The sequence below is a fragment of the Caretta caretta genome, chromosome 1 (assembly GCF_965140235.1).
Source record: "Caretta caretta isolate rCarCar2 chromosome 1, rCarCar1.hap1, whole genome shotgun sequence".
Lineage (NCBI taxonomy): Eukaryota > Metazoa > Chordata > Testudines > Cheloniidae > Caretta > Caretta caretta.
Genome location: NC_134206.1, coordinates 296,384,632 through 296,399,996, shown reverse-complemented (window position 1 = coordinate 296,399,996; position 15,365 = coordinate 296,384,632). Strand labels below are relative to the sequence as shown.

Genomic DNA, 15,365 nt, shown 5'->3' with positions numbered 1-15,365 from the left:
AAAGCTTTTGATACGGTCTCCCACCATATTCTTCCCAGCAAGTTAAAAAAGTATGAATTGGATGAATAGACTATAAGGTGGATAGAAAGCTGGTGAGATCGTTGGACTCAACGGGTAGTGATCAACGGCTCAATGGCAGCTGGTATCAAGTGGAGTGCCCCAGGGGTCTGTCTTGGGGCTGGTTTTGTTCAACATCTTCATTAATGATCTGGATGATGGGATGGATTGCACCCTCAGCAAGTTTGCAGATGACACTAAGCTGGGGGGGAGAGGTAGATATGTTGGAGGGTAGACATAGGGTCCAGAGTGACTTACACAAATTGGAGGATTGGGCCAAAAGAAATCTGATGAGGTTCAACAAGGACAAGTGCAGAGTCCTGCACTTAGGATGGAAGAATCCCATGCACTGCTACAGGCTGGGGACCAACTGGCTAAGCGGCAGTTCTGCAGACAAGGTCCTGGGGATTACAGTGGACGAGAAACTGGATATGAGTCAACAGTGTGGCCTTGTTGCTAAGAAGGCTAATGGCATATTGGGCTGCATTAGTAGGAGGATTGCCAGCAGAACGAGGGAAATGATTATTCCCTTCTATTGGGCACTGGTGAGGCCACATCTGGAATACTGCGTCCAGTTTTGGGCCCCCACTACAGAAAGGATGTGGACAAATTGGAGACAGTCCAGTGGAGGGCAACGGAAATGATTAGGGGGCTGGGGCATATGACTTATGAAAAGAGGCTGAGGGAACTGGACTTATTTAGTCTGCAGAAGAGAAGAGTGAGGGGGGATTTGATAGCAGCCTTCAACTACCTGAAGGGGGGTTTCAAAGAGGATGGAGCTAGGCTGTTCTCAGTGGTGGCAGATGACAGAACAAGGAGCAATGGTCTGACATTGCAGTAGGGGAGGTCTAGGTTGGATATTAGGAAAAACTATTTCACAAGGAGGGTGGTGAAGCACTGAAATGGGTTACTTAGGGAGGTGATGGAATCTCCATCCTCAGAAATTTTTAAGGCCTGACTTGACAAAGTCTTGGCTGGGATGATTTAGTTGGGGTTGGTTCTTCTTTGAGCAGGGGGTGTACTAGATGACCTCCTGAGGTCTCTTCCAACCCTAATATTCTATGTTTTCTAAATTTGAACAAATATCCTTTGCAGAATTACCACAACCCACTCAAATCTTAGCATCCCCATTACGTGTCAGCCACAGAATCACATCCCTGCTAGAGCTCTAAAATATCTAAAAAGCATAATCACAACTGTTCATTATTAGTTAAGCTCCAGCAATAAGTGCAGTGGTCCACATGGAACATCAACAATAATACTTGATAATAGTTTTACACCTCACTAGTGCCTTTCATGCAAGACTCTTACAATGCTTTTACAGACATGAATTAATTAAGCCGCTCATGTGAAGCTGGTAGTTTTATAACTTATTTTACAGATGGGTATGCTAAATGCTCCTCAAGGACATTGAGGAGTTAGATGAACTGGCCATTGTCAAAGATGGAGACAGTGACGAAAACCAAAGAAATAGATCCTCTACCCTCAAGAGCAAAATAAACCCTAACTTCTAATTTATGGAGATGTGCTAACTACAACAAAGGTGGTACCTCTGCCCATTCCGTTACCAATAGCAGACCAATAATGAGATCCACCTATATGACTAGAGTGACACATCCCCTACAATAAGCCAGTGGTGTGAGATGGTAGCCATTAAATCTTGAGCCAGCCCAGAAGAGCTATTGTACACAAAAATGTTAAAGTAATCTAGAATAAGCATGGGCAACCCCAGTGTCACAGGTGGATGGGAACTCTGATGAGGCAGAGTTTACACTATAAGTATTCTCATCTTAAACCTATCCCCAGACTCCCAAAACAGGATAGAATATGTTACATGAAGAATGTAACCCCCTAAAATTTAGAAACAAAATAAAGATAAAAATAGATACATAATGGAGTGAATTAATGAAACGTTCTTCAGTACAACAAGTAAAGGAACAAAGAGTTTCACCTGGTAAAAAATACTGAGGCATCTTCAATATTTGAAATTTCTCTTAAATGTTTGTTTCTAGCAAATATCCAACAGATTTACATTGCTGAAGTGTTCCAGGTTGACCCACTTAATTTTAATATTCCAAATGATGTGCTGTAATTATTACATAAAATAAATATCTTTCTCATGCGTGAATAGAGAAAAATCCTGTGATATATTACAAAAACAGTTACATCAGCAAAAATATAAATTTAAAATTATGGGCATATTTCTGTTCTTTCCTGAGAGGAAACATAAAAATCAGGCAGCTTCACATCAAAGCTACAGAAATGCCTAGGAAACACCATAAAACTGCATACAAATAAATAAATATGACAAACTGTATACTTGCAGGTAAAACAAGTGTTCAGAGAGCTATGTAATAATAATTAATAAACTGATCCTTATTAACCTGGAATTTCTGGTAATCCTCAAAGGCTGTGAATATACTTAGATGAAACAGGATCTTCCTCATTAGGCTTGATAGATAGACTTGTTTGAAATAGACTCAGTCAAAATAAATTACTGCTTAGGAACTCTGCCTTTGTTAGTGCTGAGGGAAGTAAAATAACAGTCACAATAATAAAAAATATTCTCAGTTGCCTCTATCCTTAGAAACCCTGTTCTTATTATTGAGATGTACATGTTAACTGAGATCGTTTAAGCTCAAAATGACACTGTTGTCAAATGGCTGAAATATAGTTTGTACGCAGGTCTTTGTACATACATCTTCTCTTTCATTGTCACAGAAAGGAGATGGCATTTCTCCTCCAGAGCAAAGCCAAATTCTGCTTGTCTCCATATAAATTCATAAACAGTTAAATCTTATTTTCATCTTATTGATGTTGTCATTTATCCTTTGATAAATATTTGTTACTGACTCTACAGTTATGAATTTTTTAACATGCAAGGACAAAGTGAAATTCTAGTCAAGGAAATATCTTTTTTCTTTTTAAAGAAATGCTTCTTTTTCAAGTTTGCTCCAGTGCAAGAATTCTTCTTTAACACCAAATGCAATGTTAATGGTTTCTGACCAAGGCCTCGATCTTGCAAAGACTTGTACGCACGTGAATAGTCCCACTGACCTCAGTGTAATTAATTAAATTAACTTTATAGGACCCATGCATAAGTCTTTACAGGAGTGAAGCTAAACTATGTCCAGGAGGAACTTGAATAATGCTAGTATCTTTCTCAAAAACAACAATCAAATTGCCTTATGGGTTGTTCATCACACTGATTCACTTAGGGCCCAATTCTGCCACCCTTGAATAGTCTCTCAGACTCGAAACCTATTCAGTCTATAACTACCTTAAATCATTTAATAATGGGTTTTCATCTAATTGGTTTTAAAATAGGTTTAGCTGAACTGATTTTAAAACCAATGTATACAGGCCATAAAGGCCCGTCGAAACTACAAAAGGTTATCATGTCCAAACATGATTGTGGAAAGTTGAATCAATTAACATGATGCTGACCAGTAAAGACCAGTCAATCAGGCCAGGGCAACTCATATTCAGTATTCTGTCAGCTAGTCAGGATTAAATTCCACTACTACTATGCTCCCCACCCCAGCATTTTGGGGCAAGGATCATGTAGGTCTTAACTGATTATTCAGCAGAATAGTGCCTAATCTAGATTGGGGCCTCTGTAGTACAAATAAAATGCTAATGACCTAAACTAGTAGTAAAATATATATACATATACGTACACTGTGGATGAATTAATGTTACTATGGAAACATTAACTTTTCATGCTCTAACTTTTCAATTGTACCCTCCTCCTCAATAGTGAACGAAGAAGTTTTTTCTTTCTTTTCTAAGTGACTACAGTCACACCATTCACAGGTTAGTGTTATTCCACTTATTTTTAAAGCAATACCAATTAATGGTCACCTGCATTCGGCAGTACACCTTACTCCCAATTTTCTGAAACCCTATTATCCAAACCTCTACATCAGAGGTGAGCAAAGTACGGCCTGCAGGACTGTCCTGCCCAGCCCCTGAGTTCCTGGCCGGGGAGACTAGCCCCCAGCCCCTCCCCTACTGTCTTCCCTCCCCCACAGTCGTGCTGCCGCACGGGCAGCACAGCTGGCTCCCTCTGGGCAGCGGGGCTGCGAGCTCCTGCCGCTCTCAGCTGCATGGTAAGGGGCAGGGAGGACGGCGGATAGGGGGTCCTGGGGAGCAGGCAGGGGGCGGTTGGATGGGGCAGAGGTTCTGGGGGGGGCAGTCAGGGGTTGGGGAACGGGGGGGGGGGGGTTGGATAGGTGTGGGAGTCCAAGGGGCCTATTGGGGCGGGGATGTGGATAGGGGTCAGGGCAGTCTGGGGACAGGGAGCGGGGGGGTTGGATAGGGGGTGGGGTCCTGAGGGGCCTGTCAGGGGGTGGGGGTGTGGATAGGGGTTGGGGGAGCAGTCCGGGGACAGGGAGAAGGGGGGTTGGATAGGTGTGGGAGACCCAGGGGGCCTGTCAGGGGGCAGGGGTGTGGATAGGGGTCGGGGCAGTCAGGGGACGGAGGGGATTAGATGGGGGTGGGATCCCGGGGGGTGCAGTTAGGGGTGGGGGGTGCTGGGAGGGAGTGGTCAGGGGACAAGGAGCAAGGGGGGGGTTGGATGGGTTGGGAGTTCTGAGGGGGGAAGTCAGGGGGCGGGAAGTGGGTGGGAGCAGATAGGGGGCAGGGGCCAGGATGTTTGGGGGGCACAGCCTTCCCTCCCTGGCCCTCCATACAGTTTCGCACACCTATGTGGCCCTCAGGCCAAAAAGTTTCCCCACCTCCTGCTCTACATTATCCAAATCCTTTTCTTGTCCCCCAGCATGGATTCATACAATGCAGAGGTTTGGATAATAGAGCAGAGATTCCCAGCCAAGCGGGAGGCCACCTTGCTGTTGAATGGCTCCTGCAGCAGAGCAGAGTCCTGGCTCCCTAAGCTGCTGCAGGTACAACGTGCAGGGACGTCTGAGACCCTGGTGGAGCAGAGAGCAAAGTCCTGGCTGAGGGTCTCTGCTCTACCTTGCTAGGACTGCAGCCTTCCCCTCCACTTACAGTAATCGAGAGGGCAGGACCACTGTGAAGGAGGTCGCCGCAGCCCTGCTGTCAGAGGAGTGAGTGAGTGGGGCCATGACAGCAGAGCTGCCATGCGTGTCCCTGAGCTGCCACTCCTGCCATCTTAATTATCTGAACTCCTGAATAACTGAATAAAACCCATGTCCCGCCATGCTATTTGGATAGTTGGGAGAATACTGTATATATCATCACCCTAAAATGTCCTGTCACGTCTCAGGAGGACTTTTATAAATCCTGAATCATGGGGTCCAGGGAGCGCTTATCAATACACTACAGCGTTGTCAAAATGTTCAGCCAAGTAAGCTGAGTTTTGGTGACTGAGGCACAGATTCAATGTCCTAGCAATTTTAACAGAGAAAGAAAAGGACTGACCTTCAGTTTCTCCTTTATCATCAGACGACACCTTTCTTCCTCAAAGAATTTTACAAATTATACACAGAAATCACTTGATTAAGACACATGGTCTAGCTAGTACAAGCATCTCAATTATCACACGTTTCAGTTCCACTGCTATCTTCCTTCCTACAAATTTGGTGTTTTCTGACTTTTCTTGTTGAACACTATTTACTTTTGAAATAAAGAATTATGACAGTGAAGCTGACTAAAGGAAGGAATCCTACAGCATTTTAAGTTTCTTGCACAAATAATTCTTTTATGTCCCTCACTTTGGGCCTTTGTCACGTTACTTCCCACATTTTGCTCCTGCATTATAATTCCAATTTGCTGTTCAACCTTGGCTAAATCAGTTAAACTCCTGGTGTCCTGATTGCTTCAGGTGTAAAATGGAGATTAAAACCCCTCTTCACAGCACTGTTGTGAGCACTAGTTAACTAGTTTGGATGCTGCTTTAGAGAAATAAAGTACCAAATATGTTGTTATATGCAGTGTAGTTGTAGCTGTATTGGTCCCATAATATTAGAGAGACTTTAGAGATTAGGGTGCGGTAATATGTTTGACTGGACCAACTTCTGTTGGAGAGAAATAGATGCTTTCAAGCTTACACAGAGTTCTTCTTCAGGTCTGGGAAAGGTACTCAGAGCGCCACAGCTAAATCCATGGTGGAACAGATAGTTTAGCATAAGTAGTTTGCACAATTGTAAGGCAGGGATTCTCAACCTTTGTCTTTGAGCCCCCCCGCTATAAAAATTCCATGGCCCACCTGTGCCACAAGAACTGTTTTTCAGGAGACTAAAAGACAGGACTGGCATTAGGAAGTAGCAAGCAGAGCAACTGCCCAGAGACCCACGCCACAAGGGCCCCCGTGAAGCTAAACTGCTCTGGCTTCAGTTTCAGCTCCAGGCAGGGGGGCTTGGGATTTGGCTTTCTGCCCTGGGCCCCAGTGAATCTTAACGCTGGCCCTGCACTCCAGTTTATTTTGGTGGACCCCTGAAACCTGCTTGCACCTCCTGCCCCAAGGGCTTCGGTCTCCCGGTTGAGAATCGCTGTTGTAAGGGACCATTCAAGGTAGAGTGGCCCATTAACACCCCTGCAAGTCATAAGCCAAAAAAAGGTTAGTGGGTTACAGTGTTGTAATAAGCCATAATTCCCCTACCTCGAGTACTTTACTGGCAGGGTGAAACACAAAAGTACAGGGATGGGGCTGAAGGGTCTTTACCACTGGAAACTGCAAGGGTACCAAACTGTCCAGTGCAATTACTCAGCCGGAGATGTGGGCAGACCACCAGGATCGACCCCCGCCCCGCTTTCTCTGGATGAAACGCCGGGGACTGTGTAAGGGCCACAGGTGCTTAGAGCCGCCAAGGCCCCTCTTCCTGCTGTGGCCTGGAGCATCCCTTCAACACTGACCCCCCCGGCGCCGGGGCTGTCCCTGGACTCCCCCCGGCGAGGCCTGCCCTGCAAGAAGCGCTGCGCGGCGCTCCGAAGCGGCTCGCTCTCCCTCACCGCTCGTGTGGAGAACAGCGGCCCGCGCCTCCCGCCTTGTCTCCGCCCAGCTCCCCGCAGCCCCCCGCCGCCAGGCTGCGCCCAGAGCAGACAATGGAAAGCTCCCCACCCGCCGGGCCAGCCGAGCTTCCGCCCCGCCCTCTAGAGCGGCCGCCGAGGGGAGCGGCGCGCAGGCGCCGGGCGGCGAGCCCCGGCAAGCAGGGGGGGTGCCCCGGCTCCCGTTACCGCCCCTGCCCAGCTGCCGCGGGCCCCCGCTGGGCCGGTGACAGGTGGCGCTGGCTGCCAGTGAGGCCAGCGCCCGACGCAGCCCAGCGGCCAGGAGACCCGGCGGCTGCGGCTCGCACGGAGCTCGCCACCGAAGCGCGTGGGTGGGGCAGCAGTGCACGGAGACCCCCTGCCGGGGGGTGCGCGGAACAGCCGCCCCCGCCTGGCGCCCCCTAGCTACAGCCAGTACCTCCCCCCGCATCCACTGCCCCCCGGCTGCGGGAGCAGCGCGGCGCCCCCAGGGCCCACGCCACGGGCCTCACAAGCGGCGAGTGCCAGGCGCCATCAGAGCCCAGCCAGGATCCTGCGAGGCCAGAGCCGGTGCCCCGGGCTTCAGCCGGGGAGCTGCTCAGCGTGGACACGGTCCACACCTGGTCACAAGCGTCCCCAAGAGCTCGGACAGGCGGGCTCCCTCCCTCCCAGGCACTGGCACAGCAGCTGCTCTGGTGATAGGGGGACGTCTCTGTTTTCGACGCTGAACGTGGCAGGGGTTATCTCTTCTCTTCCAGGCTGCATACACATGAAAACTTCTACACTCCTGCCTTCCTATCTAGCAACTCGTATTCCCCGCCGCCCGCAGCACCGTCTCCTTCCTCCCCTGCCCCCTCTCTCTCGGGCACTGTGAATTACTGCCCCTCCCCAAGTTCACTAACCCCTTGTAACACACACTCTAGCACAGTCCCGGTACAGGGCCACTTCCCTCCCCCGCAATCCGATCCTGTGCAACCCTCTCCCAGTGGAAGCCTGCCACCCTTTCGGTGGGGTGCAACCCGCACCCTAATCCCATATTGCACTGTGCACCCCCCCATTCCCCATCTCCCACATCTCACTTTGCAAAACGCACGCTTAATACATTCTGCCACCCTTCCTAGCAAACCCTCTCCGCCAGCCCCCAGCAGCTGCACGACGCCCTCCGTGCACTCTGCAGCCCTTCCCCACAGAGCCATGAATAACTTCCCTCCCGCACTAGTAGAGTGCTTTCGCTATGCACACAACGACAAAGAAGCGCAATGAAACCACGAGTAAGACACAACTCGCTGGATTTCGTTTGCACTTCCAAGAACCGGGGTCACCGTTCCAATGCAAACGCCCACACATACAGTAAAAGCCATCCCCAGTCATCCTCGGTAGTTTGTGCCGTGCCCACAGTTATTACGGTCATTACACTTCAATCCACTCAAAGCGGGCTCATTTGAAATGGTGAAAGCCAACATGTTAAAAACAGCCGCTCTGCCAAGCATAAACGTAGGCTGTACTCACACAAGGATGTGAGTAAGAGATACCTGTAGATCCATATGTATAAATAGCTACATTCGTATTTAACAAGCTTTCTAGGTCTTTAGAAATCACGTAGAATTGTATTCAAAGAGCTAGAATTACCCACCTTGCTTTTGGCAAATTCGTTTAGGATGAAGCACATGTGAAAATGGCATGACCCTACGAGGAGTGTTAGAAAGTGTGGATTGAGACCCTCTCTTTCTTTTCTTTTCTTTCCTGCTTTCTAAAGAGTGGAAATTTCCATCATGTGATAGGGGGCAGCATCCCCAGCCTGCAGCCTCTCATTTCATCCGGACCCCTCCCTTTCAGAAAAACCACCAATGGTAGTAAACTAGCAACCTGAGATGTAAACAAAAAGCATCCTCCCAGGTGGACGTGTTCAGCTGTTCTGCGCGTGAAAGAGACAGGAGGGAGCCTGGCTATGAAACAAAGTGGCACAATTATTTTCTAAACAGACTAGAACTGACTCTATTCCAAGTGATGTTATTCTGTTATAATTTAATATACAGTTTTTAGGGAGTTGTGTTTTAATGGTTTTTTTTAATGGTTTGCATAATGCACTGTGTTGTCTGTACATATTCAGGGCTTACAAAAGAAAGCACACAATGATGTTGAGTAGGGTGTATTTAACCTCATTTTCAATACTTCATCATAATTGTTTGTCCAGTAGAAGTTGGAACAGAAATGTGTAAGATGCAAAGCCTGAGTTGCAATCTATATATATATCCAATGGCTGTATTATTTATCATTTTAGACGTTTAAAAGAATCCTTTAAAACTGATCCCATGTACAAATTTTTGACCATCCCTCTGCTGAGTCATAATGCCATTAAACTTACCTGTTTTTGAAGGAAAACTACTAGTTGCCAAATAACCCAGCGAGAGTTGTGTCTGCTTGAATTTGGTCCCCTTTGTTTTTTGATATTCCTGTGACAGCACAGTTTGGCATATAGCATATTTTAGCTGTGGGCAGAGTCACAAATTGTTTAATATAGGACCACAACTCATTGATCTACATATTCTCCCTTGGAGTGTGGTGATCTCATTAATAAGAAGTATACTAAGTATTTACATATTATTAATATAACATAACTACCATTTCGCTATTTCAGATGAGCTCACCATGCCCTGAGACAGTTTGCCATTGCCATTCTTTGAGCTGGTGCCTCTGTTTTTATTTTCCCTTGCATGCTAATTGGACTCAGTGTAAATTAAATAGGTTGATACAGTGCATGGCCCCAATATGAGGACACCAGGGCCTTACCCACTCTTGACAATGTATTGCTAGGAAGGGCCCCCTGAGATTATTGAAACTGAAATAATTTTTATAAATCTAATGTATTTTTCAAGGTTTATATTGTTAGGTTAAACTTTTCATTCTGTTTAAACAATGGAACTGATTAGTCAGTTTCACATTTGTTCTAGTAAGTTTCATCAGGGCCAGCCCTAAACCAAATGGTGCCCCAGGTGAGGAGCATCTTTGGTGCCTACCCCCTCCAGCACTTTCCTTACATGTCCATTCCTTATCTTCAGGAAAATCTGCTTCAGGGCATCTTTTATTTTCTATGGGAGGGGAGGGGGACAGGCAGTATGAGGGAGAGCAAAAGTCTATGTTCTACAGTCTTAGAAAGTCATCAAACATTATGTGTTAAGCATGGCAAAAGAAGTAACAGTCTTTTTTTATATTGTTGCATAGATAGCAGTTACATAGATATCTCTGGTATCTCATTAAATATGTCCTTTATTAGTCTTAAAACACAAGTACACTTTCACAATTACACAATAAAACAAGGTTCACAATATCACAGCTGGGCTCTCACTTCGTTCTTATATCTCACTGACTGACTGGTGACGCCCCGCCACTTATATATCCGCGAGGACATGGTTGATAACATTCTAGGAGGGTCAAGGAAAGTCTGGAAGGTTCCACGAGATTCTACAAAGGTCCAGAACATTCTAGGAGATTAGTGATAAATAAATCCACATATGGAATATCTGAAACATTTTACTTCAAACATTCTATTTTCCCTTTTGTCACTAACAACAAAAACAGCACCCTGGCCCTAGCACCCTCCAAGCCCAGCACCCCAGGCTGTTGCTTGGGTCACCTGCCCCTAAATCCAGCCCCGAGTTTCATTTTGGTTGTTATACATAAACAGCAGAGCAGGCTCTTTTGATTGAATTCACAGATACTTAAATCCAATCTCCATGACATAGCTTGCCCTTTTTTTTGTTATAAAGTCAACAAAGTATTTCTTTCAACACTAAGTGTTTTTAAAAGTAGCCCCCCCCACATCCTACCTCAAAAAGTTAAACCTAAATAATGAGCCGTTAAGATCTGTTTTGACAACTTAGTATGTATTGTTGTAGATATTAATTGAATAGTTCCAGTCCTTGAAAAGTCACATCCCTTTGCCTTAATATCCTCTCTCCTCACAACAATATATTTCCTCTCTCCTTTTCCTCCACCTGCATTACCATGATGGAAACAATCTATTCCATAGATCATTTGATCTAACATAATAAGTTATTCTTTTATAGTTTTATGCATGTTTTTTTCTCAAAAACTCAATTCCAATTTACTTTCTGAAAAAGAATTCACCACCTTAGGATTCAACTTTTTCAAGGGAAATTCTTCAGATAACTACAACATGTTGTCTAAATACTTTGTAATGGTGTACCTCTAGGTAGATTAAAATTAAATTTCACACACGATGTAGTTCAAAGCAGTATTAACTTTTTCATCATTACTATGATAGCTACCTGCTATTTTAGATTTTTGGTATACATGACAGATTCTTCTTTATTTTAATTCATACACCCACAAAAGTAATAATTGTTACTGTATTTTTTATATTTCTTTTGATTGCAAAATATTAAGAGAGTGAGCTCTCTTTCCTACAGTAGGTATTTCTAAGATTCCTAAGCACTGATGATGCATATATCAAAGTGAGGTATATTATTTTTATTTAATATTCATGTTGAGGTAGCTAATGGCCAACCAGATTGGGACCCAATGATGCTAGGTGTTCCACAAACACAGAAAATGGCAGTCCCTGCACCAATCTGCTTATTGAGATAGCCAGTCAGTTTCCAAATGGTAATCCAATGTAAAGTTAATTAATTAAAATTTGGTTACTTAAGGTACTGGAAGCATTTTAAGTAATTTTTTTTCATTTATTCTTACCATTTTCCTCACCACTAAATTAACCTTTATATATATCATCAGTACAATAATTACAATATATTTTTCAATAGAGTAATAACATCGCACAGTTCAGTTACATCCATAACCCTGATTGAAATGAAATGTTTTCTTGGCTGAATCAAACAATAAAACTTTTATAACGCAAAATAAATTACATAAAGGATTGCTTCTCATCCAGAAAGTGACTATAAAATGGCATTGCAGGGTTCCATAGTTATTTTCTTTCAGTGACTTACTTACGAATCTTTTCTCAGTTTACAAATAAAAACAGTTTTCCTGACTGCTAGCCCTGAAAACTCATCCTGGGACCTGAAAGTCAAGCTGTTTTCTTTGTGGCTCATGCCAAAATAGACTCCAGCTGACTGAGTTGCTCTGCAGTATTAACAAGAATGAAAAGCAATAACACATATTTTTGTCAGTAAAATGAGTAGATGTAACTCTGAATACACAAAGTGACCAAATTCTCTGCGAATAGTAGGATAAGAAGTTTGTAGTCAGTTTGTAGAGAAGAGCTGTGCTTTAAAGCAAGTTCTGATACTGTTATGTTACAGGGGAGCTTCTTAAATCAAGACACTAAGGCTCATCCGTGAGGTACATAACTAGGTATTTTACTCACCCTTTTTGCATTGTATGAGTATTGACACAGCACTAAGTAAACTCACATCCTTCTGTCCCAGCATGCTATGAGTTTAGTATAAAACCTGAGATGGATTCCTTGGAAGACAGTCTCTCCACTGGTTTTTCCAAAGTCTTGGTCTGGAATAAGAAGATCTGTCATAAGAACAGCCATACTGGGTCAGACCAATGGTCCATCTAGCCCAGTATCCTGTTCTGACAGTGGCCAATGCCAGGTTCTTCAGAGAGAATGAACAGAACTGGTACTCATCATGTGATCCATCCCCTGTCGCCATTCCCAACTTCTGGCAAACAGAGGTTAGGGACACTTCAGAGCATGGTTTTCCATCTCTGCCCATCCTGGCTAAAAGCCATTGGTGGACCTATCCTCCATGAACTTATCTACCTCTTTTTTTGAACACTGTTGTAGTCTTGGCCTTCACAACTTTCTCTGGCAAAGAGTTCCACAGGTTGACTGTGTGTTGTGTAAAGAAGTACTTCTTTTTGTTTGTTTTAAACATGCTGGCTATTAATTTCATTTGGTGATCCCTAGTTCCTGTGTTATGAGAAGGAGTAAAAAACAGTTCCTTATTTACTTTCTCCACATCAGTCATGATTGTATAGATCTCTATCATATCTTTAGTCATCTCTTTTCCAAGCTGAAAAGTCCCAGTCTTATTAATCTCTCCTCATATGGGAGATGTTCCATACCCCTAATCATTTGTGTTGCCCTTGCTGTACCTTTTCCAATCCAATATATCTTTTCTGAGATGGGGTGACCACATCTCCACACAGTATTCAAGGTGTGGGCATACCATGGATTTATATAGAGGCAATATGATATTTTCTGCCTTATTTCTATCCTTTTCCTTATGATTCCCAACATTCTGTTAGCTTTTTTGACTGCCGCTGCACAGTGAGTGGGTGTTTTCAGAGAACTATCCACACTAACTCCAAGAATTTTCTTGAGTGGTAACAGCTGATTTAGACCCCTATCATTTTATATGTATAGTCGGGATTATGTTTTCCAATGTGCATTACTTTGCATTTATTAACATTGAATTTCATCTGCCATTTTATTGCCCAGTCACCCAGTTTTGTGATATCCCTTTGTAATTCTTTGCAGTCTGCTTTGGACTTAACTAGCTTGAGTAATTTTGTATCATCAGCAAATTTTGCCACCTCACTGTTTACCCCTTTTTCCAGATCATTTAGGAATATATTGAACAGTACTAGTCCCAGTACAGACCCTTGGGGGAGACCACTATTTACCTCTACATTCTGAAAACTGACCATTTATTCCTACCCTTTGTTTCCTATCTTTTAAGCAGTTACCGATCCCTGAGAGGACCTTCCCTCTTATCCCATGACAGATTACTTTGCTTAAGAGCCTTTGGTGAGGGACCTTCTCAAAGGCTTTCTGAAAATCGGCGTACACTATATCCACTCTTGTCCTCATGCTTTTTGACTCCCTCAAAGAATTCTAGTAAATTGGTGAGGCACGATTTCCCTTAATATTTAGAATTGTATATTCCTCCCATACTTTCCCCCTTCTAATTATACTTGTCTGTTCCATCCAAAATTTCCAAATTCTCCCAGGTGGATACTAGCTCATTTACATTAATTTCAGACATTATAAATATTTCTAGACAACACATTTTCTGGAAGGTTTATGTATACATATATCAGTGCACACACATATATATGTCTGTATAATCCCATTTCTGACATATTCTAATTAGTAATTATGGGTTCTTTATTGCATGCCGCTGAAAGAAATGTAGAGAGCTAAAGCTATGGCACTGAGAAATAAAGTTCTGTTTTTTCAAATGACTCTACGTGATGCCTGTTGCCGGGGTGAGGGCTATGTTTTTGCTCAGTAGACAAATTTCCACGAGTCCACAGAAATATGCATAGTACAGAGATAAAACATTAAGAACAATGCAGCAAATGAAAATAATGTGTTATGGCCATTTTTAGCATTTTTGGTTTCTCCGACTGCCAGCCAGGAATGGTGGTTCACGTGAATGTGCTTAAGAGCAGCATTCACAGGACAGTGAAAGCAGGTGCAGATGGGGGCTGGCCACTGACAGATGCAGCCTCCCAGCGTTTTGGGGGTAAGGGGAAATTAAATTGAGCCCTTCCTTCCAAAATGGTTACCTATGAGGGGAGGCCCAAATCAAGCCTGCCCCACCCTCACTCAGCAGTGATGGCTCCTTCCTCAGGAGTGGGCCCAGCTCCTGCTCTGAGCATTGTGACCTGGCATGTGGGGTTACAGTGCCATTGAGGTTTGGCTCCACGGCCCCTCAGTGAGACACAATATCTTCAATATCTTGCAACTTTGGTATTTGAGGAATGGTGAATAATTTTCTTCCATGTGGTATATCGACCCATAAAGAAAATAAAGACTGGAAGCAAATCCTGGGTTTTTTTTATGTTTCCTAATATTATACACTCCACTGTAAGAGAGAGAGACTGAGTCAAGGACTGTGTTCCCTGCCATTTACAATCCCCACTGTTTCCACCTCTCCTGTCTGTAATTTGATACCATTACAAGTGACCACTCCAGGAAAGGCAGTATTAGAAATCCTGTTCAGTATTGTCAACCTCTTTGATTGTGATGTTGCTGCTGGAAGTAAGAAGGGAAACAAGTCAATGTGATCCTGGTGGAACAGTAGCAAGTACTACCGGACAAGTGGAAATGCTTGTACTCCACTGAGAGGATCTTTGGACTGTATGCACCGAGGTGCTTTTGTGCTAGTGGTGTTCTGTTATTTTCTTTGTTGGGCCTGTCCTGTAGTAGGTGACTTCTGGGAACTCTTCTGGCTCTGTCAATCTGTTTCTTCACTTCCGCAGGTGGGTATTGTCCTACTACAGGACAGGCCCAACAAAGAAAATAACAGAACGCCACTAGCCATCACCTTCAGCCCCCAACTAAAACCTCTCCAACACATCATCAAGGATCTACAAGCTATCCTGAAGGACGACCCATCACTCTCACAGATCTTGGG

General features: G+C 44.3%; 1 protein-coding gene across 3 annotated transcripts in view; it reads right to left on the bottom strand.

Annotated features, from left to right (window-relative positions):
- Positions 1-8,796, bottom strand: part of SLC38A4 (solute carrier family 38 member 4) — a 60,559-nt gene extending 51,763 nt beyond the window's left edge. For 2 of the 3 annotated variants that reach the window (XM_075124386.1, XM_048835965.2), the window contains exon 1: positions 6,641-6,994. The gene's annotated coding sequence lies outside the window, so the exon portion shown is untranslated. Of the gene's footprint in view, positions 1-6,640; positions 6,995-8,638 lie in introns of those variants that run through there. The other variant, XM_048835964.2, reaches the window with a different exon arrangement.
- Positions 8,797-15,365: the final 6,569 nt, after the last annotated feature.